This window comes from Archocentrus centrarchus, chromosome 24, assembly GCF_007364275.1.
Source record: "Archocentrus centrarchus isolate MPI-CPG fArcCen1 chromosome 24, fArcCen1, whole genome shotgun sequence".
NCBI lineage: Eukaryota > Metazoa > Chordata > Actinopteri > Cichliformes > Cichlidae > Archocentrus > Archocentrus centrarchus.
Window position 1 is genome coordinate 24742548 of NC_044369.1, and position 24582 is coordinate 24767129.

Sequence of the window (24582 nt, forward strand, 5' to 3'; positions counted from 1 at the left end):
TCTGTAAGTTAATTAAAGGCACTGGCCAAAAACACCCCCAAAAAATAAAAAAAAGCACTACCAAAGCTCTCTCTACAGATGAAGAGTTGTAATCCATTTTTCTTCTTCTGATATTTGTTATTTCCATTTGGCAGTATAGATCTGTTCAGGGACCTCCCTGCCTTTTGTGTGTATACATGAAAAGCTAGAGGTTGGCAGAGCAGCGGCAACACCACAGAACAAAACAGAGCATACATTAATGAACACAGATATTCTGTTGTGGATACAGACAACTGCAGACACCATAGACAGGTAGTCATATGTCTTTGAAGTTGTGGAAGTCTGCCCAAAATGTACATAAAAGCACGTACAGTTGGTGCCTCCATCTGCAAAAAGCCTCAATCTAATTTTCTGTTGACAAAATTTATGTCACCCAGACCTAAGCTAGAAGAACTTACAGATGTGGAAAAATAACATGCCTGTAAGTCAGATGCAAGTTGGAGGTGAGTTTCAAAGTGGTTTGCAGATGTGGAGCAATGGTGGGCAGATTAAGATACAGTAGCTTAAAAGTGTGAGTGCCCTAAAAGTATTTGCTAACCTGGTGCATAGAGAGCATGTGGGTTGGTCTGCCAGGAATGAGGCTGAGCTTGATCATATAGTCTGCCTGAACTACGCTAATGACCACAGTGAAAGTCACCGGCACACATGTAAACAAACTTGAATGTGTGGATAAACATACAGGGTTATTGGGTCAAACAACAAGTGTGCCTTGATGGAGATCCAGCAAGAAAATGTTTTATATGTGTGGGTGATTATGGCAAGCTTATGCTTGTTGCCCCGTAATATGATGCTTTGGCTGACTCCTCATCTCCCCAGAACAGCACAGGTTGATATTGCAGCGTTAACATGTGCCACAATAGCCACAGCACGTTGAATTTAACTAGAATTACTCTTTAAATGGTATTGTTAAATTTCTCTATTTAAAATTAGAATGAATTTTGAAAAGTTTTATCAACAGAATGTGAAGATACAATAGTTATGAATTTATGGCCAAATGTCTGCGTATTGTGCTAAAGAGATATAAACTGAAGTTAAACTTGGGTCAGACTGTATGTTCATTATGAATTATTACCGCACGATGGTGCAATGTAAGCTTTATTTAACCAGGCAAGCAATTAAAAGCACATTCTTATTTACCGTGCATGTTAAAATGCAACAAATCTTAAGAAAATTGGAGGAGCTAAAAAGCAATATCAAACATTAAACACAAGCACACATAACCTGGCTGCAGGGAAGCCAGAAGCCAGTGTACTTTGGCATAAAATGTTGGCCAAATCAAAAATGTGGATCATGAAGAATGAGATTTCTACATCAGATTGGTCAGGGTCTGGGTTAACAACGACCACTTCCAGCACCAGCGGCTGAGGAATTACACTGGAAACTTTGCTACTGTTGGCCGAAGACAAAAGCAGAGGACAGGGGGAAGGTGTGTGCAGACCAGGAGGAAGGAAAGTAAGGCCAGGAGCATTGGATGTGGATTCAAACTGTTCTACCGTGGTGTGGATAGTAGAGCAGGGGCGATCTTGAAGGATGAGCATGTGAATTGTGTTGTGGAGGTGAAGAGAGTGACAGGGTCAGGAGTTTGAAGCTGGAAATCAAAGGAGTGATGCTGAATGTTGTCAGTGCATATGCCCCACTGGTTGGATGTCAAAAGAGAAAGAGGAAATCTAGGGTAAGTTGGATCAAGTGGTAGTGTTTTCAGAAGGGAGGGAGTGGTGGCTGGAGCAGACTTCAATGTACATGCAGGTGAAGGGAACAGAGTTGACAAGGAGGTGATGGGCAGGTATGTGTTAAGGAGAAATATGTGGAAAGACAGCTGGTAGTGGATTTTTTTTTTTTAAAGAATGGAAATGGCTTTGGTGAACATGTACTTCAAGAAGAGGGAGGAACATAGGGTTATGTATAAGAGTGGAGAAAGATGCACACAGGTGGACTACATGTTATAAGGAAGGGACATTGTGGAACTGCAAGGTGGTGTCTATAGGATGGCTTTGGAAATCAACAAGTAGAAGCAAGAAAAGGCAGAGACAAGGATTAAATGGTGAAAGTTGAAATATGAAGAATGTTGCACAGAGTTCAGGGAGCAGTGGTGGTAGGGAAGAGTTCCCAGATGATTGGGAAAATCCAGCTGAAGTATGTAAAGTATTTGGTGTATCCTCTGGACAGAGGAAAGAAGTTAGCAAAGAGAGAGTGGGACAGTCAGGGAGGTGATGAAAGTTGAGTACTAGGAGGCTAAGCGTACAGCAAAGAGAGGTGGGAAAGGTAAACAAAAGGACTTGTAGTGAGTTGTATGCAAGGCTGTAAACCAAGGAAGGAGAAAATGACTTGTATCACATAGCTAAACAGAAAGGTCTAGCTGGAAAGGATGTGCAGCAGGTTAGGGTGATGGAGATGGAAATATATTAACAAGTAAAGAGAATGGTTGAGAGGGTGGAAGAAGTTCTTTGAGGAGCTGATGCATGAGAGAGGAGGCCAGACTGAGGAGAGTTAGTGAATCAGGAAGTGCAGAGGATTAGTGAGGAGGAAGTGAGGGCAGCTATGAAGAGTAGGACGAGTGGAAAGGTGGTTGGTTTAGAGACATGGAGGTATGGAGATGTCTAGGAGAGAGAGCAGTGGACTTTTTAACCACTTTTTAAAACAATCTTGGAGAGTGAGAGGATGCCTGAGGAATGGAGAAGAAGTGTACTGGTGCCAATTTTCAAGAACAAGGGTGACGTGCAGAGCTGTAGTAACTACAGAGGGATAAACTTAATGAGCCATGCAATGAAGCTGTGGGAAGGAGTTGTTGAAGAGAGGTGGTATTTAATGAGCAGCAGAATGGCTTCATGCTGAGAAAAAGCAGTAAAAATGGGATGTTTGCTTTGAGAGTGTTGAGCGCTGTGGTGTCAAACATGCATGAGGATGGCAACACAGTTGTGAGGTGTGTGGTAATGAGTGACAGATGGGTGCGATGCAGTGGTGGGATTATATCGTGGATGGGTCCCTCTCTTTTGTAATAGTGATGGACAGACTGATGATGAGGTCAAGGAGGAGTCTCTGTGGACTGTGATGTTCACAGGTAACACTGTGATCTATAGTGAGAGCAGGGAGCAGGTGGAAGAGAGTCTGGAGAGGTGGAGGTATGCTCTGGAGATAAGAAGAATGAAAGTCAGTAGAAGCAAGACAGAATACATGTGTGTAAATGAGAGGGAGACGGGTGTAACAGTGAAGCTGAAGGGAGCAGAGGTAGTGAAGGTGGATGAGTTTAAATACCTGGGGTCAACCAGCCAAAGCAATGGACAGTGCACAAGAGAGGTGAAGAAGAGAGTGAAGCAGGGAGGGTGGAGCGGGTGGAGACAAGTGTCAGTGGTGATTAATGAAAGAAGGACAGCAGCAAAACTGGCAATAACAAAAAAACAGCAGGTGGAGCTGGAGGTGCTAAGATTTTTGTTGGGCGTGACCAGAAGAGTACATGAGAGGGACAGCTCAGGTTGAGCGGTTTGGAGACAAAGTTAGAGAGGTGAGGCTGAGATGGTTTGATCATGTGCAGAGGAGAGATAGTGGATACATTGGACAAAGGATGTTAAATATGGAGCTGCCAGACAGGAGGAAAAGAGGAGGACCACAGAAAAGATTCATGGATGTAGTGAAGGAGGAGATGCAGAGGGTTGGAGTGGCAGAAGAAGGTGCTAGGGACAGGCTGAGATGGAGCCAGATGTTCTACTGTGGCACCCTGAAAGGGAGCAGCCGAAGGAAGAAGAAAAGGAGGGAACAGAAGTACGCATCCGAAAGCATTTTAACACTGATAAAATGCTGCCTCCGGTGGTGAGAATTTTAATAAAATTCATCAAATTGTAATTACAAAAAGTACCTTTAACACTCATCCCGACAGTGAAACCTGCTACACAAGAGACACAAATTAGCCGATCGATGTTTCATAAAATTCATGTCCTTTTCTATTTCATCTAATCTAATACCATCTTCACAAAGTTTACCCTCAGCATTTAATGCAAAGCCTGCGCACAGAGAGAAAACAATCAATATCACTGGACAAACCCAAAAGCCTCTGAATGCAAGAGAGAGTTCTCACCTGAAATGGCTTTAGGCTGAAATACCAGTGAAACTGGCTTTGTTAAGAATAAGTGTATTCTCGAGAAGTTGCGTATGAACTAACCTTGAAAATCCTTGGAGGGGGATGAGAGCAGTAACACGTTAGATCAAAGACCAAATGATAGCACTTTTATCAGAACACCAGGAAAAAGCAGTTCAAAAGAGCTGCGTCAATTAGCATTTGAATACTTCTGCACACGCAGTTATTTCCAAGCAGCTGAGAGTTTTAATGTCACATTAAGGAGACATTCCTCCAATAAGAAACATCAAGATCACTTTAGCGGAGTTTTATTTGAGCTCAGCCTGGGAAACCAGTTACATTATGTCCTCTATACGGCTCTGGAGGAGCTTTGTCAAGTCTGTCAAAAATCACTGTGATGATGTCATAGTGATGTAATCAGCCCCGGAGACAAAATGATAAAACTGATGCAGAGTTTGAAAAGCACAGGTGTATACTAGGCTGGAAGGGTTCGATGAAAAACACCGTCAAGTTGCATTGCTTAACTGGAGGATTTGGTGTGTCTGGTGACTCTTTTGCCTTTATTAAATCCCTCAAATATAATAAGAGTGTAATACTAAATGAATGTAATGTTCCTTTAAGGCCCATCAAGTATACCATGCATAATAGCAGCTACTGAGCAGCTTCTGAATGGCCTGTGTGGTCAAAGAATTTTTTCTACTGCTCTTTTAAAAGTAAAGAAGGAGCTTTTTACCAATATTACAGCCTGTCAGCTGTTTGCATTTCATTTAAATCCTCATATAGCGCTCATTCATTCAGCAGTAATTTTCTTTTAGCAGGAACACATCTCCAACAGAACTAAACTCCAGGAGGGTGTGTGTGTGTGTGTGTGTGTGTGTGTGTGTGTGTGTGTGTGTGTGTGTGTGTGTGTGTTTGTGTGTGTGTGTGTGTGTGTGTCCATCTGCTGCGACTTGTGGTGAGTAGAGAGAGAAGAGAGAAAAGAGGAGATGACAAACAATAATACAATCTACAACTGTGAACTCATCACCAATGTCTGATGACTAACGTTGGACAGTGGAAAACAACGGGATGATGCGACTTCCTGTCGAATTTGTAGGTCATCACTGTAACTACAGTCCAAGTTAGTACTTAAGAATAAAAAAGCGAAATCATTGTCAAATAATGTGTGAGCCCATCAATAGACGGTCTCTAGCTAATATTTGTCTCAAATTATAGTTATATTATATTTTAATGCCTTCTCACATTAATGAATAAATGAATGAATACATAAATAAATAAAAAACTCCTTTACTCTGTCTGTTGAGTTTTAATTGCACCGATGGGCTTGTTTTTAGTTGCAGAGAGTGGCTCAGTCTCTATGAAATGTTTGTGTAATTAGGACTCCAGTCTGTCAGCTTCCACCGGGTCCATATGTTTGAACTGATGCAGCCTCATCCCGCACTGCTGTTCTGGTCTCCGCAGTTTGATCCAGATTATTGTAACACCCTCGGGGCAGGCTTCTGCTCTGAAGCAGCACAGCCCATACGAAGTTTTATGAACACACCCACAACGATGCAAAGTCATAATTGGATCACGCTTTAAAACCTAAATGCAGCAAACCCCCTTTACAGTAAATACAAAACCGACGAGCAGGGAAGAAACAAAAGCAAACAAGGTTGAAACAGGAAGCTTTATCACCAAAGCCTTTTTAAATGCACATTATCCGATTCACGGCACAGCCTGAAATACATTGTGTCAGCCTGTTAACCTATAATATCACATATCAACATAATTATGCCAGAGGTGTTTGTTGGATTGCTTTGAGCAATCAAGTTTAAACACTTTGATATGTAAATGTTTTCAATTAGAAATCCCTTCTCATGTCCTCTGGGCATCTTTAATTTTTTATTGTTAATCTATGTTCAAAGTACACACACACACACACACACACACACACACACACACTTTAATAACGTATTTATTATTTTAAGCGGCTTTATCTGGCTGAAGCAGGTAGAGGTGCTTGACGGTGGACAAAGACACAAGCGTGAGGCCGGCGTATTGATGTTCTGTCTGCAGCATATGAAAGATTTAAAATGACTGAAGAATGTTTGATGAACACATGTTCATAAGCAGTTTTATTGTTATCCATGTACCTAATTTGTTAAAAAAAAAAATCATCAACTTGAAAAGAAAAAGCATCTTAAAGGCCAGTTGTTGAGCTGTTTACCTGTAATTACTGAATGAATAGTTTCCTTTTTATGAATTTTCAATTGCATTGACATTTACATTAAATATGCTGAGGGCAGCATACACCTGCCAAAACTAAGAGCAAAGAATAGTTAGTTTTCATGTACTGTGCAAAAGTCTCTTGCCACCCCTCATTTCTTCATATTTTTGCTAGGAAAATGGGAAATAGTTGCAGTGATTTATTGGGCTTCAGAGTTAATGACAGAGTTTATTCTTCAGCACAGCCTGAACTCTCTGAGGCAGCTTTCTTGTAATTTCTTTCAGGAGTCTTCAGGAATATTTCTCCAGGCTTCTTGAAGGACATTCAAAGCTCTCTCTTTTTTTTTTTAGGATTTTGGCTGCCGTTTGTTCTTTTGTTTTGTTCAGTTCAATTCAGTGTTATACATAAAACTCCAAATATTGCCCCAAGGCGATTTATATTGTAAGGTAAAGACCCTACAACAATACAGAGAAAGCTCCAACAATCACACAACCCCCTATGGAGCAAGCACTCAGAGACAGTGGGAAGGAAAAACTCCCTTTTTAACAGGAAGAAACCTCCAGCAGAACCAGGCTCAGGGAGGGGCAGTCATCTGCTGGGGCTGAGGGGAGGGAGACAGGACAAAAGACATGCTGAGGAAGAGAGCCAGTGCATCATGGGAACCCCCCAGCAGCCTAGGCCTATTGCGGCATAACTAAAGGAGGGTTCAGGGCCACCTGATCCAGCCCTAACTATAAACTTGGTCATGAAGGAAAGTTTTAAGTCTAATCTTAAAAATAGAGAAGGTGTCTGTCTCCCGAATCAAACTGGGAGCTGGTTCCACAGAAGAGGGGCCTGAAAGCTGAAGGCTCTGCCTCCCATTCTACTCTTAAGTATCCTAGGAACCACAAGTAAGCCAGCAGTCTGAGAGCAAAGTGCTCTATTGGGGAGATACGGTACTATGAGGTCTTTAAAATAAGATGGGGCCTGATTATTCAGGACCTTGAATGTGAGGAGAAGAATTTTATATTCTATTCTGGATTTAACAGAGAGCCGATGAAGAGAAGCCAGTATGGGAGAAATCTGCTCTTTCTTTCTAGTCCCTGGCTCACTGCAGCATTTACATGAACAAAATTGGAGTCTATTAGATATATATCATTCAAACCACTGCAGCGCAGAACCTTTAACACCTACAGCATGTTCTAATCTCTGTAATAAAATATTATGGTCAACAGTATTGAACACTGCACTGAGGTCTAGCAGGACAAGCACAGAGACGAGTCCACTGTCAGAGGCCATGAGAAGACCATTTGTAACCTTCACTAATGCTGTTTCTGTACAGTGATGAACTCTGAATCCTCACTGAAACTCTTCATTCCTCTGCAGATGATCAGTTAGCGGTTTTACAACTACTCTGGACAGGACGGGTTTAAAAAAAAATCAGTTACAGAATTATTTTTTTCTTCAAATCTGGCTTCTTGATTTCTGGCTAGATTTTTAATGTATTTCAATTAAATTTATTGTTGCTCTTGTTGAATGTAGTAAAAAATGCCCGCTGTCTCCCCCCCCCCCCCCCCCCCCCCCCCCCCCACTCTTTGTGTCATTCCCAATTCTCTTGAATTTTCTTTCTTCTTTTTCAGCTTTAAACCTGTTTACACTGTGTCAAAAAGAAAGTTTGATATTTATTAATGGTAATTGTAATGGATTTCTTTTTTTTTTTTAGCTCTTTGGCCTCTCTCTTGTATTTGGGGAGGTGAGTCTCCGTGGAGCTGTTAGAAGTACGATGACCTCTGTCTGCTGACAGTGTGCTGACAGAGGTCATCCTGCTGGGTGTTTTGGCTCTATAGTGGGCCACGAGGACCGGCCAGCTGCTTGTAGATAGTGCACAGACATAATGTTTCTTCTTATCTGCAGAGTAGATATAGGAGGGGCTTTATGAAATGCCAGCATGACACTTTGGTACATAATACTATGTCCCTTATTCCCTCATGTAGTATACAGTACTTAACAAGAATCAGAAAGCATTCAGCAGATTTCCTTCTACTTCTTATTTCATGATCTGCCTATTTTTGTGTAACTTTTCTGTATATTCTGAATGTTTACAGTTTTATTATTTGTGTTCTGCTTAGCTTCATTTTTTTTTTTATGAGAAGACAGTCTCAAAGTCTTACTGCATAAGGGCTACACTATGTTATCTAAATGAGTCTAAGGTAGTTTATTTATTTATTTATTTAAAGCCCATTTTGATCCCCACCCGACTCTCTGGAGGAGCCAAAGCTTCAAAAGCAACATGCCTTTCAAGGATACTTGTTCTATTTTGCCCATCGGTGCCATCCGGATACGTTTTTGAACTGCCAGTTGGAATACATTTAACAGTAAAATGTTTTATACTGTAAGTTATTCGACCAACCGTGACTTGAAGTATTAGCATATGTATTGGATGGGAATGGGATGGGGGGAGAATGCTGCTTTGTGTGAACTCTTATGCCTTTAGCCTCAAAGCTCTGCAGAGCTTTGTCATTCAAATCATCCCAAGAGAGAAAACTGTGAAATAATCAGAAAAAATGGAAGCGGAAATTGTTGCTAATTTATATTTAGTTAGAAGTGACCTTTAGTGAAATCTTGGGAATATGAGTGTTGCGGCTTACATTTCCATAAACCATCCTTTTTTTTTTTGGTAGTTTGTTCATCTGAGTGCACTGCACTGTAAGCGAATTATTATATATCCAAATCTCATTATTATACTGCCTATGTGGAGCGTTTTCTGGCACTGTTTGAGCTCCGAATTAATCTCACAGAGACAAATGCTTGTTTTGGATCCGTCTATACTTTATTACAACAAACATAAACATCCTGACCAAATGGGAGAGCATCATCTGTGGCTGCTTCAGCGCGCACACAAATTGTTTGATTTAATGTCCCTGAAAATAAGATGATACAGAGACATTTGTGATGGGCTTTCCATCATCTCCCCGCACATATAACCATCTGTAAATCCATCATGTTCTCTGTGCTGTGTTCTTTTCCACAGGTGCTCCAGCTGTCATGTGAGTCCTTTTGACATTTGCCTTGGATTGGGTGGCCATCTGTGAATGTGATGAGGTTTTTTTCTTTTTTTTTTTTGTGCTTTGCTTCTCATGTGAACCACATGCAGTGCATAGGGTAGGAGTTGTTTACAATGCGCCCCCACATCCTTTTTTTCCTCCTCCTTTCCCTCCCTCCGCCTGAAATTTTGCGTCTCTCAGCTTGTCTTCGATCTTTCGTGCGGTAGGAAGACACCCCCGCCTTAAACTGACACAGTAGAAAAAATAAATAAAAAAAAACACCCTGAATCAAAATTACAAGCCATCATTACTTTTCTCCTCATCAAAACATGTTTCATTTTTGACACATGCATGCATAATTAGCTTGGGTCTTATATTCAGCCTGAATGACCATTTCATTACCACTCAACAAAATCATTCCACAAAATTTGAGATGCGGGCAGTGATTTGCAGATCTGAGACCGAGCTCTGATTAGTATGCCACTGATGTCTGAAAGGAATAGCAAGAGGAGATGTTGATGTTTGCTTTGCAGTTCAGCCTATATTCTAAAAACACTCAAGCAACTAAATAATATGCCTGGCATCATCACATCAAATAAGCTGAAGCTAAATGCAGCAACCCTGTTTCCTGAAAATTGTATTTGTATAACACTAAATGCATGGAAATATGGAGAGGAACCATATTCACTGTATGAATTGTTTATTGGAAGGCTTTTATTTTAAGTCCATGATACTTTCTCATTCCAGAACTTTAACACTGGAGATTATGTCTCCATCCTGAATCATAGTATGTGTGATTAGATATGATTATTGATACTAAAACACTCAGTAGATATCAAACTTTGCCAAAAATGTATGAACCTGTAAACCCTTTAAAAAGACCATCCTTGTTCAAGAATACAGTCATTTGTCATTTCAATAACTCTCCTCAAAGACTTGTGTTTATGTTCAAATAGCCAGAATCTGTGGAAGTAATTATTATTGCCAGCCTGCTTCAGCTGATGGCTCAGTGAGCAGCCTTCTACACATCCAATTCCTATCTCCTGAAGGGCATGCTCTTTAAACTACTTTAGCCTGCATACAGTTGATTTGCCTCGGCAAGCCGCTTTGCAACCCACCTCAACCCCAGTGTCTCCTTTCATATTGATATTACTTAATCAGTATCATGTCTGATGGCATTGATACCTGCTTTTGTTCGGTGCTGGAGTCTTGCTGTTACTCTCCCTGTGTCATGTATTTACATGCAGTCCATGGTCCTTCACCTTAACACACCTGAACCCTAAGGCCCCATTCACACAGGCCTAGAGACCAGTCAGTGACACACTGGTAACCAGTGGTTGCTAGCAAAAAATGTGTATTCCCTGACTGGTGAGTGGTTGCTGGGTGCCACTGGTTGAACCTGACTGCAAGGCATATGGTGCTGGACCAAAAATCTCCTTGTGATTATTGTGGTCACTGGTGGATTGCTGCAGTTGCCTATAGTTTGCAGGCAATGCACCGACTTTCCTGTAAACACTACTCTGAGCAGCAGTAAAACTGTGCAAAGTGTGATGCAAAATGGAAATGGAGACCATTTGTCTTCAAAATAAAAGACGGGCCTTTTGAAATATGTTGGCTGCAGGGCTGAGGCACAAATTTTACTTTGCAGGTGAGCATTCTCCATTTCCAGTTTGCCTCACATTTTGCACCGTTTTTACTGCAGCTCAGTGGTAAGCTAGTGAACATTTGCAGAAAAGTCGGCATCTTGCCTGGAAACTACAGGCGACTGCAGCAAAAACAGTTTTTTAGTGCAGCACCCTCTTTGTAAATGATTTCACCCAGCAACAACCTCCTGCAGCCACTTGCCAACCAGCTGGGGGAAGACACATTTTTCCCCTAGGTTGCAGGGAGGTTGCAGACTGGTCTCTAGGCCTTCGTGACTGAGGTTTAATTGATCCAGTAGTCTAGCCAAGTCAAGCTTTTGTATCAAACCCAGCCAGACTTTAATCACAAAAGGCTTTTCTTTTTACAAAAGGTTTACTGACAGGTCAGGTGAGAACATGTTTGTGTGGCTCTTTCTGGGCAACAGTTCCATACAATTAAATTTTATCCATGTACATGGAATCAGCAGTAAAAATTATGTATTTAAGGTAAAGGAAAGATCACAGCTATGGTAACATTTTAAATGAAGTCAATAAAGGGTTCCTGCAAAGTACTACATGCCCACACACTACCCTGGATCTCCACAACCTCATGATCTGCTTTACTATATTTCAAATTCCACACTTCTTGCATTACCACATAGAACTGGCATTACAAAGGTGGACTGACATGTTTTAATTCTATCCAATGCTTTGAGTTGTGTTTAAAAGAATGAATAAAAGAAAAAAACATTACAGAGATCAGTGCAATCTACTACCTTATAGTAAACTGGTATATTTCTTCACTCAATGAAAAACTTGTAGTTGCTGCTTTAGGCAGTTGCTGCGCAGCTTGCATGTCAACTGAAAATTACATCGGCGGGATGAACACATCATTAAGTACGGGGTGGTTTGGGCAAAACAATGACAATTCGGTCTGATTATCAGACTGGATTTAATGCGTGTCTGACTAATTTAGCAGAACCGAAGTGACTGACTTTTTGGTGTTATTCATTTCCCCTCCACTTTATCAAAAAGCTGGTTGTAGCTTTGACTCTCTGTAAACACTGGGAACATAACACGGAGGCACCTTTAGAACATAACACTCCAGGCAAAGATATGATGTTATTCTTGTAGATTGGGAGAGTTACTGTAGTTTTGCAGTGTGCAAAAATCAATACAGCAGTTTGTGACAAGTAGTGGGAGGCAGCAGAGCAGTTGCCATATTCTTAGAGAAATTACAGTTTCTTTCAGACTATGCAAACTGTGTCTACCAGTATCACAGCATACAGCAGAGAGGATATTGTTTTGCTATCAGCGTGCAACAAATTATATGTTTTTGTAAAGCACATTACAAAAATTCATTCAAAAAGCTGCTAAAAATTGCTGATCAGATTCCATTTTTTGTTTTATCCGTTTCCCAGGTGGAACACGTAAAGAGACAGTGGATGATAATTTAAGATGGTTTGAAGTTCATTAGGATGATGTTCTGACTTTAAGCTTCTCCACTGTTTCTAAATAATATTCTAAGTAACTGAGATTTGGGCCAGGATGCAAGGTAGAGAGTTTAAAGCTGTCAGAGTCTGACGTATGAAATTTTAGTTGACAGTTTGGGGAGTGTTTGATAGAATGAGCACACCAAATGGCTGAAGGGGGAGGGGGATCATCAGCAAAGTTGAAGCCAGTGACGATGTAAACAAAGTTGCTCTTTAAGAAGCTGCTAAGCCTCTTGAATTTGGTGTGCTCAGAAAACAGCTGCATCAGAACCAGCAAAATTCATGCAAAAATCAAAGTTGTTATTCAAACACCGAATTCATCTTCCTCGGCTGAACTCCGCTTTGATGCCAACTTGAATTGGGCAAACACGGCAGTGAAAAGTAATTGATTATTTCCTGGGTTTTTACCAGCGCCTTGCTTCTAACTGAGAGAGAAAATGTGAGTTTGTCTCTTTATCTCTCCTTATTTCACTGTTCTGTTGATTTGCTTTGAGAGATGCTGGCTGTGAAGGTAATCTGTGCGAGCACGCTGCAGCTTGCAGTAAGACAAGGTGTTTCCTTTGATAGCTGTGAATGAGGAACTCTTGGCTCACATGCATTTTCTTCAGCATAGAACATGACATAATCAGCACGGAGCTTACATCCACTATTCTTAAATTGGATGCTCGTATCAGATCATCAGCAGCAGAAACCTGAGTTATCTTACATAAGTGCAACAATTCTTATTGTACTTTCCAAGTCATCAGCCTAAGAAAATAAGGGCAAAAATAATTTTGGAATATTATGTCACCAAGTTGGTGAAAGGATGTAAAGGTTGCACTGCTGTCACCAAGACTGTGATGAGATTGTTTCTTGTGCAGTAATTAATACTTCCCTGCACTGCGCCTGTTCTGGGACCTCCCCAAACAGACATTAATGCAGACATTAATAACAACAGATATGACAAGGATTAAGTCAAATACACCATGAAATGTCACTTTGCAGAGCAACTGCAAGCCACTTTGCAGCCCACCTCCAACCCAGCTTCTGGGTTGGAGGTGGGCTGCAAAGTGGCCCTACCACTGGTAGGGATTGTCACCGAAACCAATCAGTTGATGTATAACATGGCAGCAATGATCCTTGAGATGCTTGGCTATAAGATGAACAGCAATAAGGAGCAGTACCCTCCATGGAAGCGACGATTGGAGGCTAAGATCAAGGCAGCACGGAGGGAAGTTAGCCAGCTCTCAGAGTTGCAGAAACGTGGGATGAAGAAGAAAGCAGTGCCTAAGAAGTACAACGGGCTGTCCATACCTGAGGCCTTAGAGACTGCCAAGCAGTGGCTCACAGCCTTGGCTAACCGCCTGAAGAGGTATACCAGGGAGATAGAAGCCAGGAAAATAAACCGGATGTTCTCCCCTGAACCATCCAAGGTATACTCTCAGTGGCAGGGGAACAATATGAGAACAGCACCCCCACCAAGGCTGGAGACGGAGCAATACTGGAAGGGCATATGTGAGAAGGATGCAACACACAACACCAATGCTCAGTGGCTAGTGGATCTAAGAGCAGACCACAACAACCTTCCAGAACAGGCCCCAGTAACCATCACAGTGGCAGACATCCAAGAAAGAGTCTCACACATGAAGAGCTGGACAGCACTAGGCCCTGATATGATTCACACCTACTGGCTAAAGAAGCTAACTGCACTCCACGAGCGCCTGGCAGCACAAATGAACCAGCTGCTAGGGGCTAAGACACACCCAGAATGGCTGACTGAGGGCCGGATGGTCCTGATCCCCAAGGACCCCCAGAAGGGACCGGTCCCATCCAACTACCGGCCCATAACCTGCCTCAGTACAACATGGAAACTCCTGTCAGGCATCATAGCAGCTAAGATGAGTAGTTGTGAGTCGATGCCGCACACATGGATCCTGGAATGCCTAGAACTGTATAAGATCAACAGGACCCTAAGAGCCTTCATCAAGAACTCAATGGGTATGTGGAGAACAACACTAGAGGCCAACTTCAAGCCCATTGCACAAGTCAACATCAAGTGTGGGATTTACCAAGGAGATGCTCTGTCCCCACTACTGTTCTGCATAGGCCTGAATCCCCTCAGCCAGATCATCAACAAGACTGGCTACGGATACCGACTACGGAATAGAGCAAACATCAGCCATCTCCTGTACGTGGATGATGTCAAGCTGTATGCCAGGAGTGAACGAGATATCGATTCACTGATTCATACCACCAGGATCTACAGCAATGATATCGGCATGTCATTCAGACTGGAGAAGTGTAGTCGGATGGTAACTAAGAGAGGAAAAGTAGTCAGAACTGAGATTACACTACCAGAAGACAACATTGCAGACATTGAGGACAGCTACAAGTACCTTGGAATCTCACAGGTAAATGGGAACCATGAAGAGGCCGCTAGGAAAGCTGCAACCTCCAAGTACCTGCAGAGAGTAAGGCAAGTCCTGAAGAGTCAGCTGAATGGGAAGAACAGGATCCGGACTATCAACACCTATGCCCTGCCAGTTGTCAGATACCCTGCTGGGATAATAAGCTGGCCAAAGGAGGAAATGGAAGCCACTGATGTCAAGACAAGAAAGCTCCTTACCATGCACGGAGGGTTTCACCCCAAATCCAGCACCCTGAGACTGTACGCTAAGTGGAAGGAAGGTGGCCGAGGATTAGTGAGTGTAGTGTCAGAACCACTATCCTAGATGAAACAATGAAGATCAATGAATACATCAGGAAGATGACCACAAAGGATCATGTGCTTAGTGAGTACCTCAGGCAGCAGAAACCTGAGAAAGAAGAGGACGAAGAACAGGAACCATCATGGAAGGACAGGCCTCTGCACGGCATGTACCACCGGCAGATAGAAGAAGTGGCTGACATAGAGAAATCCTACCAATGGCTGGACAAGGCTGGACTGACAGACAGCACGGAGGCACTAATCATGGCAGCACAAGAGCAAGCTCTAAGTACAAGATCAGTAGAGGCTGGGGTGTACCACACCAGGCAAGACCCCAGGTGCAGGCTGTGCAGAGATGCTCCTGAGACAATCCAGCACATAACAGCAGGGTGCAAGATGCTAGCAGACATGGAAGCTAGCATACATGGAACACCATAACCAAGTGGCCGGCATAGTATACAGGAACATCTGTGCTGAGTATGACCTGGAAGTCCCGAGGTCAAAATGGGACACGCCCTCTAGGGTGGTTGAGAACAACAGAGCTAAGATCCTGTGGGACTTCCAGATACAGACAGTCAAACTTGTGGTGGCTAACCAACCGGACATCGTAGTGGTGGACAAACAAAGGTAGAAGGTAGTGGTGATAGATGTTGCAATACCAAGTGACGGGAACATCAAGAAGAAGGAACACGAGAAGCTTGACAAATACCAAGGGCTCAGAGAGCAGCTGGAAAGGATGTGGAAGATGAAGGTAACAGTGGTCCCCGTGGTAATCGGAACATTCGGGGCAGTGACCCCCAAACTGGAAGAGTGGCTCCAGCAGATTCCTGGAACGACATCCGAGATCTCTGTCCAGAAGAGCGCAATACTGGGAACAGCTAAGATACTGCGCAGGACCCTCAAGCTCCCAGGCCTCTGGTAGAGGACCCGAGCTTGGAGGGCAAAATAGACCGCCTGTAGGGGCGAGCTGGGATTTTATATATATATATATATATATATATATATATATATATATATATATATATATATATATATATATATATATATATATATATTTTTTTTTTTTTTTTTTTTTTTTTTTTTGTAGAGAAAGCATAAGCAGTCTTCTTCAGTATTTTGGGACAAAAATCAAACTTCTTTCAGCTGTAAGATGCCATGACTGCCATCCCAGATAGTTTCTAGTTTTATTTATTTACCTATTCAGTTGTTTCAGGGGTGATAGTGGTTATTATTTCCCACCTCTCTTGTGACTAATGATCACCCTCTGGGTGGGTCACTCATCGATGCATCCAATCGTGCAATTATGTGCTCCATTTGCAGACTGATTTCATATGTTGCCATTTCTGTAGTTGATGACTATTACTACAGTTTATCTGTGGGTGCCAGTGGACCTGTCACTGTGAACCTGATACATTGTTTATTATTTAAAGTTTAGTAGGCTGGTACTTTTTAATTCTCTATTTTTTTTTATTCATTTAACATGGAATAGGATGACTTACTTCAGAATATCATATAAATCCATATAAAGAGAATGTGGGAAAGATGATGGAAAAAATCCTGTTTACGGGTATGTTTCATTTAACAGTTTTGAAAAGTCTTAATCACATTTTACTTTTATGAATACACCAGCATTTCCATCTCTGCAAACTAATAAAGAAATTACTCTCCAGCCTTATTTGAATTTCACTTTTTTTAATACTGAAATTGAAAATACATATTAAAAGAGGTGGATACAAAAAAAAAAATTGCAGCCTCTTTTCTTGTCATCTTGTGCATTGTTATGTAATGAAGGCACAAATATACTAATAGCTGGTAATTCTTTGAATTTGACAAAAGATATTTTTTTTTGTATGCAAAATTTCACAGGAGACGTTTCTACAGCAGGGTGGTTCAGTCACCCTCTCTTTATTTATTTTTTAGGTTGTATCATGTTTTACCCACCATCCCAGATTGGGGATGAGATTGGGGAATTGCAGATTCCTCCAAGAACTGCATCGCTTGAGGCAAGGAGCATGGGCCTTTAATCAAAATATCTTCAGTTGAACAGAAGCCATTTCGCTGTCTTTGATTAAACCCAACAGTACGCACAGGAAGTCATCTTCTTGAAATCCCTGTAGCTGTTGTAATGAACTCCCACTATTTCCCCAAGAGTTACAAAGAGGACGTGTATCAACATTCCTACTCCATTTTCCCAAAGGCCTACAAGGATTCACTAAGTCTGTTATGCAGTAATATAAAACTTTAATATCTACCTTTCACACAAGGACATAAATTGAACAACACGCACACACCACACTGCTTCATTAGCCTGAAGTTTGCATATAAAATCTGAACTAACAGAACAACTGGCAACTCATAAGTCATACATGCATCTGCAGCGCTAACAAAAGTCTTCGGCTCTCTATTAGCGCCATGACATCATCTTCTAACTCCACTGTGTTTCTCCTGTAGTGGAATATGCACTCCACTTAATTAATTGAATTGCAAGGCCGTCCACTTGGATGCTTGCTTTTCAGCCTTTTTATTGCGGGCTTCAGTAAATTAATTGGGTGAATCCCTCATTCTCTTCAGTTGGCATCAGTGACAGTCAAAGGGAGATAAAAAAAAAACCTTGGATCTTACAAACCTAAAAGACGTCTGATGCTGCAACAGAAGGAGTGATTAAAAAGGTGCAGAACCGGTTCTAATTCTTCTTTTCATTTTATCACTACTCATACATCTCCCTCATTTGGATTCATTTGATGAAAGGGCCTTTTAGTGGGCTTTTGATCGTTACACAAGCAAAGCATTGTGTGATGATTTAATAAGGATTTCTTAAACATTAGCTCAGGTCATGGATGCTTTGTGCCCTGCTCAACTGTGACAGAAGGGGGAGGGGATGTTGCTTTTTAAGTCCCTGCACTCAAAGTACCGTCCTGTCTGCATCCGCTCCTAAAGACCTCCACTGAAACAGTTCGGAGTATGGAGAGTTACTCAAGGGCACCTTGGCAGCAGGTGCTGTGGACAGGGAAAAACCTGAAGAGACTAAATTTCTCACTTGGGTTCCCGTTTGAGTAATAGCAGGTTTTCTTTAAAAACAAACCCCAGAATTAGAAGCAGCGACCGGCCACCACTCTGCAAAATGTATTGTGCCATCAGAGTGGCTTAATGTTCTCCAAAGGACAGGGATCAACCTGCAATATTTCAGGCCAGCTTATACAGGCAGGGATACTATATCGAGCCTTAGATCAGAGGGTTCAATAATGGCTTAATTTCTCTCTCTCTGACTGAAACGTCGGCGATAAAGAGAGAATCAAGCACTTTACACTTCGAGGGCACACGTGACCTGGAAGATTCTTATTTGAAAGGCCACGAGAATAACAGTTTGAACTAATACACAGCCTTGACTGCAATTTAGCCTCACCTAATTTCAGATCTGCAGCTCAAATCTCTGTCTCTCAATTACTTCTGACATTTTACATTTAGATGCTGCACATGAGAGCTAGATGAGAGGGAGAGAGGCACACGGAGAGAAGATACAGTTTTTGAAGGACCAGCCCACTGGTGGTTAGAGTGGCACTTTAGGTTTTATTTTATCTTTTATCACGTTTTTTCCCTCCTTATTAAACCCTTACATCTAAATCATTCACCAACAAAATTTAAGAAAGAAATTCAAATAAATGTTTGTCCAATGAAGTGGCCCAACTTCTATTTTTTTCATAGCCACTCCAGGCTGTATGACTTGAGTGACTGACTTGTATTCTGCATTAACATTTATTTTCACATTCTTATCCCAGGGCGTTAGAGACCACTGATCTGTCAGATACTGCCAGGATCTCCAGACAATGCACAAGGTGTCCTTTTGGTGGCTGTGTCTTGATGTGCCAGCTGTGGCAATATTGCATGCCTAGAGATAATGGCCGTCTATGAAAGAGATACAAAATACACATTAGGAACCTAGAGGGATGATAATGGAGTAACTCAGACATGAATAAGCTAGGAGACTGTGGTTCACATCCTGTTTTGCTTGGTCTTCTTTTGCTTTTAACTCTCACTTGATGGTTTAGTTTGGGACTGAAAAGTTCATCGGGCACTGCAGCCAAAAGGCATCTTGTGTTTAACATGTGACACCAGCAGTATTTAATGCCCTACAGAACACCTGAATTCTCAAGTAGCTACAATGCTGCAACCATGAAGACATATATATTCGCAGGTGGAGGGTGATTATGTGATGCTGAACTCTGATGAGCTGCTCGCGGATGTCATGTGTACTTCCTCCTCTACTTTATATCCAGGAAGCTCCCGCAGTTAGACTTGTGAACATCTCTGAAACATGTGCTACTACTGTACATGCTACATGTTTGTTGTTGGTATAGTTTAGACAACAAAACTACTTAATTGGGTTTTGGGAAAGATCACAGTTAAAGTTGTGTTATTAACTGCAGTAGAATCACCACCTTATTTTCATAAGGCCTCAGTCACACAGGCCCAGAGACCAGTTGGTGACCATCTGGCAACCTCCGGTGTCTGGAAATGTGTATTCCCCAACCAGTTGGAGAGTGGTTGGTGGAGGCTGCTTGCTGTCACTGGGTGAAACTAGTTGTAAAAAGGATGCTACACCTTGTGACTGCTTTGTTTGCAAGCAGATTGTTGAAGTCGCCTGTAGTTTGTATGGAAGACCCCCCACTTGTCCGCAAACACTTGCTAACTGCCAGCATTCACTTTCAAAGTAAAAGTTGTGCGTCACTGGTTGAAACCAACATGTCTCAGCTATTACTTTGAAGGTGAAGGGTTTCCAGTTTGATTTGTGCTCTTCACAGTTTCTCAGCCACTTAGTATTTGGTGAGTGTTTCTAGACAAAGTGGTGTCTTCTATTAAAACTGCAGGCAAACATGCAAGAAGGTTTTCAGTGCAGCACCATATATCTCTTTGCAACCAATTTGACCTAGCAAGAGCAAGCAACCACACACCATCTGGTCAGGGAATCTCTGGCTCTCTTCCAGTGTGTCTCGTGTCCTGTCTCTCTTCCCTCAGCCCCAGCAGATGACTGCCCCTCCCTGAGTTCTGCTGGAGGTTTCTTCCTGTTAAAAAGGGAGTTTTTCCTTCCCACCGTTGCCAAATGCTTGCTCATAGGGGATTGTTTTGATTGTTGGGTTTTCTCTGTAATTATAGTAGGGTCTTTACCTTACAATATAAAGCACCTTGAGTCGACTGTTTGTTGTGATTTGGCGCTATATAATTAAAACTGAATTGAATACATATTTTTCCTTGTGACTGTTGGTTACCAGAGAGTCACTGACTGGTCTCCAGCCCTGTGCGACTGAGGCTTAACCAAGTCAATGGAGGAGAAGCTTACCACCACCACAAAATGAATTTGTTCTAAGTTGAAGTATTTCAGTATCCAGGCTGCTATTGGTACCACAATAAAAACATTTTTGAGTCCAGGGTTACTGGACAAGAACTCTTCTTCCTCACAAATACTATTTTCACAGTGGTTACTCCATTCAGCGGTGTAAGATGGCCGTTTAAACAACTCCTGTACGTCATATATTCAGTGTTTAGATGGAAGTAGTCATCCTATAGTTTGGAGGCATTTATGGACCATCAGCAGCTACTTTCTCATTAGTCCCAATAGCTTGATGCCCAGTGAATAAAACAGTAATTCCATGATGTATGGTTTGTGTAAGCAGGGGCAAGAACCGTCTAAAAACCAGACTCTTGCATTACTGTGAGGTGTACTGCAATTACTTACTGAGTTACTGGGTTTGAGTGAAACCTAAGAACACTGCTGCTAGTCTAAGGGCATGTTCAATGCAAAATGAAGTATTGCTTTGTAGAATACAATCGCCGGAGTGTTTGGACCATTTTTCAACCCACACATATTCACCCCTAACAGTCAATGGCAGACTTCTTTCCAAAGCACAACCAATAAATGGATTCAGTTAATAGTAACCTAAAGATAAAATATTTTCAGCTGCATGGGTGCAGATTTGTGTCTCTGCATAGATTTTGTGACTTCACGTCCAGTCCCTGACTTTTTTGGCATGTGTCCTCATAGGTTTCTGAATCCACCATCGAGCCTGGTATTCTGGTAGGCCTCAGTATGAATGAAAATATATCTGTGTCAGAATCTCTGAATTTTGCAACAGATCAGCTCAAATACAGGGAAAAAGCCTCAAATGCAAAAGCCACCTTTCAGTATTCTTTAACCTTGAAAGAAACCCTGTTGTCATCTTAAAGCACATTGTTGTGCAAAAGCTGAGGAAAGGAAAAGCGTTACCCTATATTTTCATCTGTGATCCTATAAATTCATGTAGGAGGCAGAGCTCTGTGAGAGAAAGAATACGCTTCTCAGTGTAAACAGTTGAAATTCAGAGAACAAAGTTGTGTGTGCGTTATCTGTCTAGACTTATCCGGGCTGGTGGAACAGAGCCAGGTGACTGGATGTGAGAGATCAAAGTTCTTGTCAGGCGTGCTCAGAATGGAAGCCGAAGCTGGTAGTTACCAAGACTCAGGATTTGCGTCCATCATTGTAAGCCTCGGCTGCCTTTGTTCTTCATAGACCTCTGTAAACAGAGCCATTTCGCTCATTCAGCGTGTAACATTCCCATTTGATTCATATCCACAACATATTGTTTCATCTATGATGTCTTTCCTGCCTGTGGAACTAAGAGGACTAAGCTTAAGAAGAGCTTGTCCTGGATAATCAAATCCTTATCTTTGAAGAGGAAATATGCTGCTGTCTTAAAGGACATGGTGCAAAGGACAAGCAAGGAAGCTTATCTTTTATTTCCCCTGCCTTTACAGTATCTCACTGGCTTTTCTTTTCTTTTTTTTGTTTTTGTTTCAGTCCCTTCCAGTTTTGGTTATTATAGATAAGTTCTATCCATTTTTTCATCTCTTGTTTAAGATGGGAGCGAGTTAGAAGCATCTGACTGAGTGCCAGCATCACAGCAAGGCTTCCATCCCTCCCTTTCTCACTCTTTTTGTCCATCACCGGGCCTTATTCTTTCTCTCTCTTGCACTCCCTTTTCTCTCGGTATTAAAGCGAAGCAGCCATTCTGTTCCAACCTGCTGTCCGCATGACAGAGCATGGGAGAGATGATGGAAAAGCACTTCGCCCAGGCTCCTGTATTTGAAAGCCTCTTTGAGTAGAGGGAACGGTCTCCAAAAAAACCCATGATCCTTCTATAAGGTGTAGAAGAGAAACTGCCAGCAGAATCAGAAGAAATGAGAACAGAAGAAAGCATTGAGCATCTAAAAACCGGCGTGTGAATTTAAAGCACCTTTTCTTGAGGCGATTCTACCTTACTCTCTCTCAAGGTGCACAAAAAAAGGGAGGCCCACAAACTATACACATTAATTCTACTCTGCTAGGCTCAGGGAATCCAAGCCGACTGTGTGGGATGGAGAAAATAGAGGGGGGGGGGGGGAAAGAAAAAACCCCGCACCCTGCCTGACTAAATGATGGTGTTAGGATTATTGGGGACCACCAGTTCAGTGAAGCAGAAAATGGGAATATGCTTGTGAGGGCACACCAGTTTACTTGAGCAGGAACCGCAGGCTCCCTGAGAGACAGACGGGGCAACCTCAGCAAAAACATTCAGCTGAATACACTGTGCCATACACTGAAGGGTCTAATTGTAACTAATTGGAATTCATCGTGAGCATAAATGTATTTCAGCACCTTATTGAATACTGCATTCACGACAGGCTGAAACAACTTTAAACAGGCTCAATTCATGAGGGGGTAATCAGACATTAATGTGGCAGGAATGGATTTGCTTTTTTTTTTTAACTTTTACCAGTTTTATGCAACACATGCAGTGCTGCAATACAGATTCTCTTTTCTTATATTTCCTAAAGAGCAGGAGGTACCTAATTAGCCTCATGTATGCAGCGAAGGAGGCCACATTCATGCCATTATTCTTTGAAAATGCTGGAAAACTAGAAAAGAATGAAGATCAGTGACTTTTAGGGACTGTGAATAAGATTCATGGTTGAACCTCAGCTCCAACTACTTTAAAAAGCGAGGCCGTACAATGATCATAACAAGTAATAATAATATTAAAATAATTCTTTATTTTAATGTCCATTAGCTTGTACTAATTGGTAGCAAGTCTTTCCAGGCTGCACATTAAAACAGTAACAAGAACCTCTGCCAACCTCTGTTCTTTTTAAATGTATTTTAAGAAGTCTGTACTGCAATAAAATCAGAACAGGGATCACACAAATATTATGGAGGTGATAGATAATAAGTATTGATTTGTAAAGGCAGCAGAATTTTAAGCATTGTTTTGAAGATATGAAAGAATCCCCATATATCATTCCCTATATGATTATATGTCATCAATACAAACAACGGCAATGAGAAGCATAGTTTTAAAAAGCTCCACATAGTATTATTATCACTTTGAGATTTAGATCAATCTATTGACCTTGAAGGAGAGGTCAGAGGTCAAATTTGACATGATATTTGAAATCTTTATATGGTGCTTTCTATATGTTACCATACACACTGCACTTGTAAGAATCATAGTTTTAAGGCTTTTTGTCAATTTTCAACTAATAAATCATTAAGTTGACCTTGAAAACCTCGATTGATGTAAGTAAGTAAGTAAAATGTATTCATGCGGCACCTTTCTAGATAAAAATCACTAAGTGCTTCACAACAATCAAAGGAAAAATGGTAACACACAGTAAAACACTAGTTAAAAGCAAGCTGGTACAAATAAGTCTTGAGCTGCTCTTTAACAGATCTCGGGTGTGATGGTAGTGCGTCCCAAAGTGTAAAATTAATGGATTGTCAACATGGCAATGACATTTTTTTAAATAGCACATTACATGCAAACTCAGTGTGCTTAACCCAGAAGATAAAATCATTTTAAAGGTAATTCTATAGTGCAGTGGGAGCCCATGAAGTGATTGCAGTACTCGGGTCATGTGATCACATTTCTGTGTACCTGTAAGGACTCTGAATGCTGCATTTTGAATGAGCTGAAGTCATCCTGCTGATGATTAGGATAATGCAGCAAACAGAGCATTACAATAATCTAACCTGCTTTGATATGAATGCACGGACCAATTTCTCAGAGTCAGTTTGAGGAATTTTCTAACCTAGATCTATTTTTGTAAGTGGTAAATTCTTAATGAACCTGAGATCACCTGTCAAGAATGATGGCAAAGTTTCTGAGCTGTGTTTCAGAGACAGGGATGATAAAGAATGGAACTGATGGATTTGCAACACTTTAACTGATGAATAATTTCTTTCAGATTTTTATAATTTACTGGTGAGAATGTGGACATTGAGCTTGTGGCTGTAATTTGATCAGAATGTGAGGCAGCGCCACACAAATTACCATAAAATTTGTTCTTGTAGAATGAAGGAAATTATTCACTGTAAGAAATTCAGATGGTATGGCATTGGAAGGATTAAGTAAATTATCAGTGGATGAAAATAGA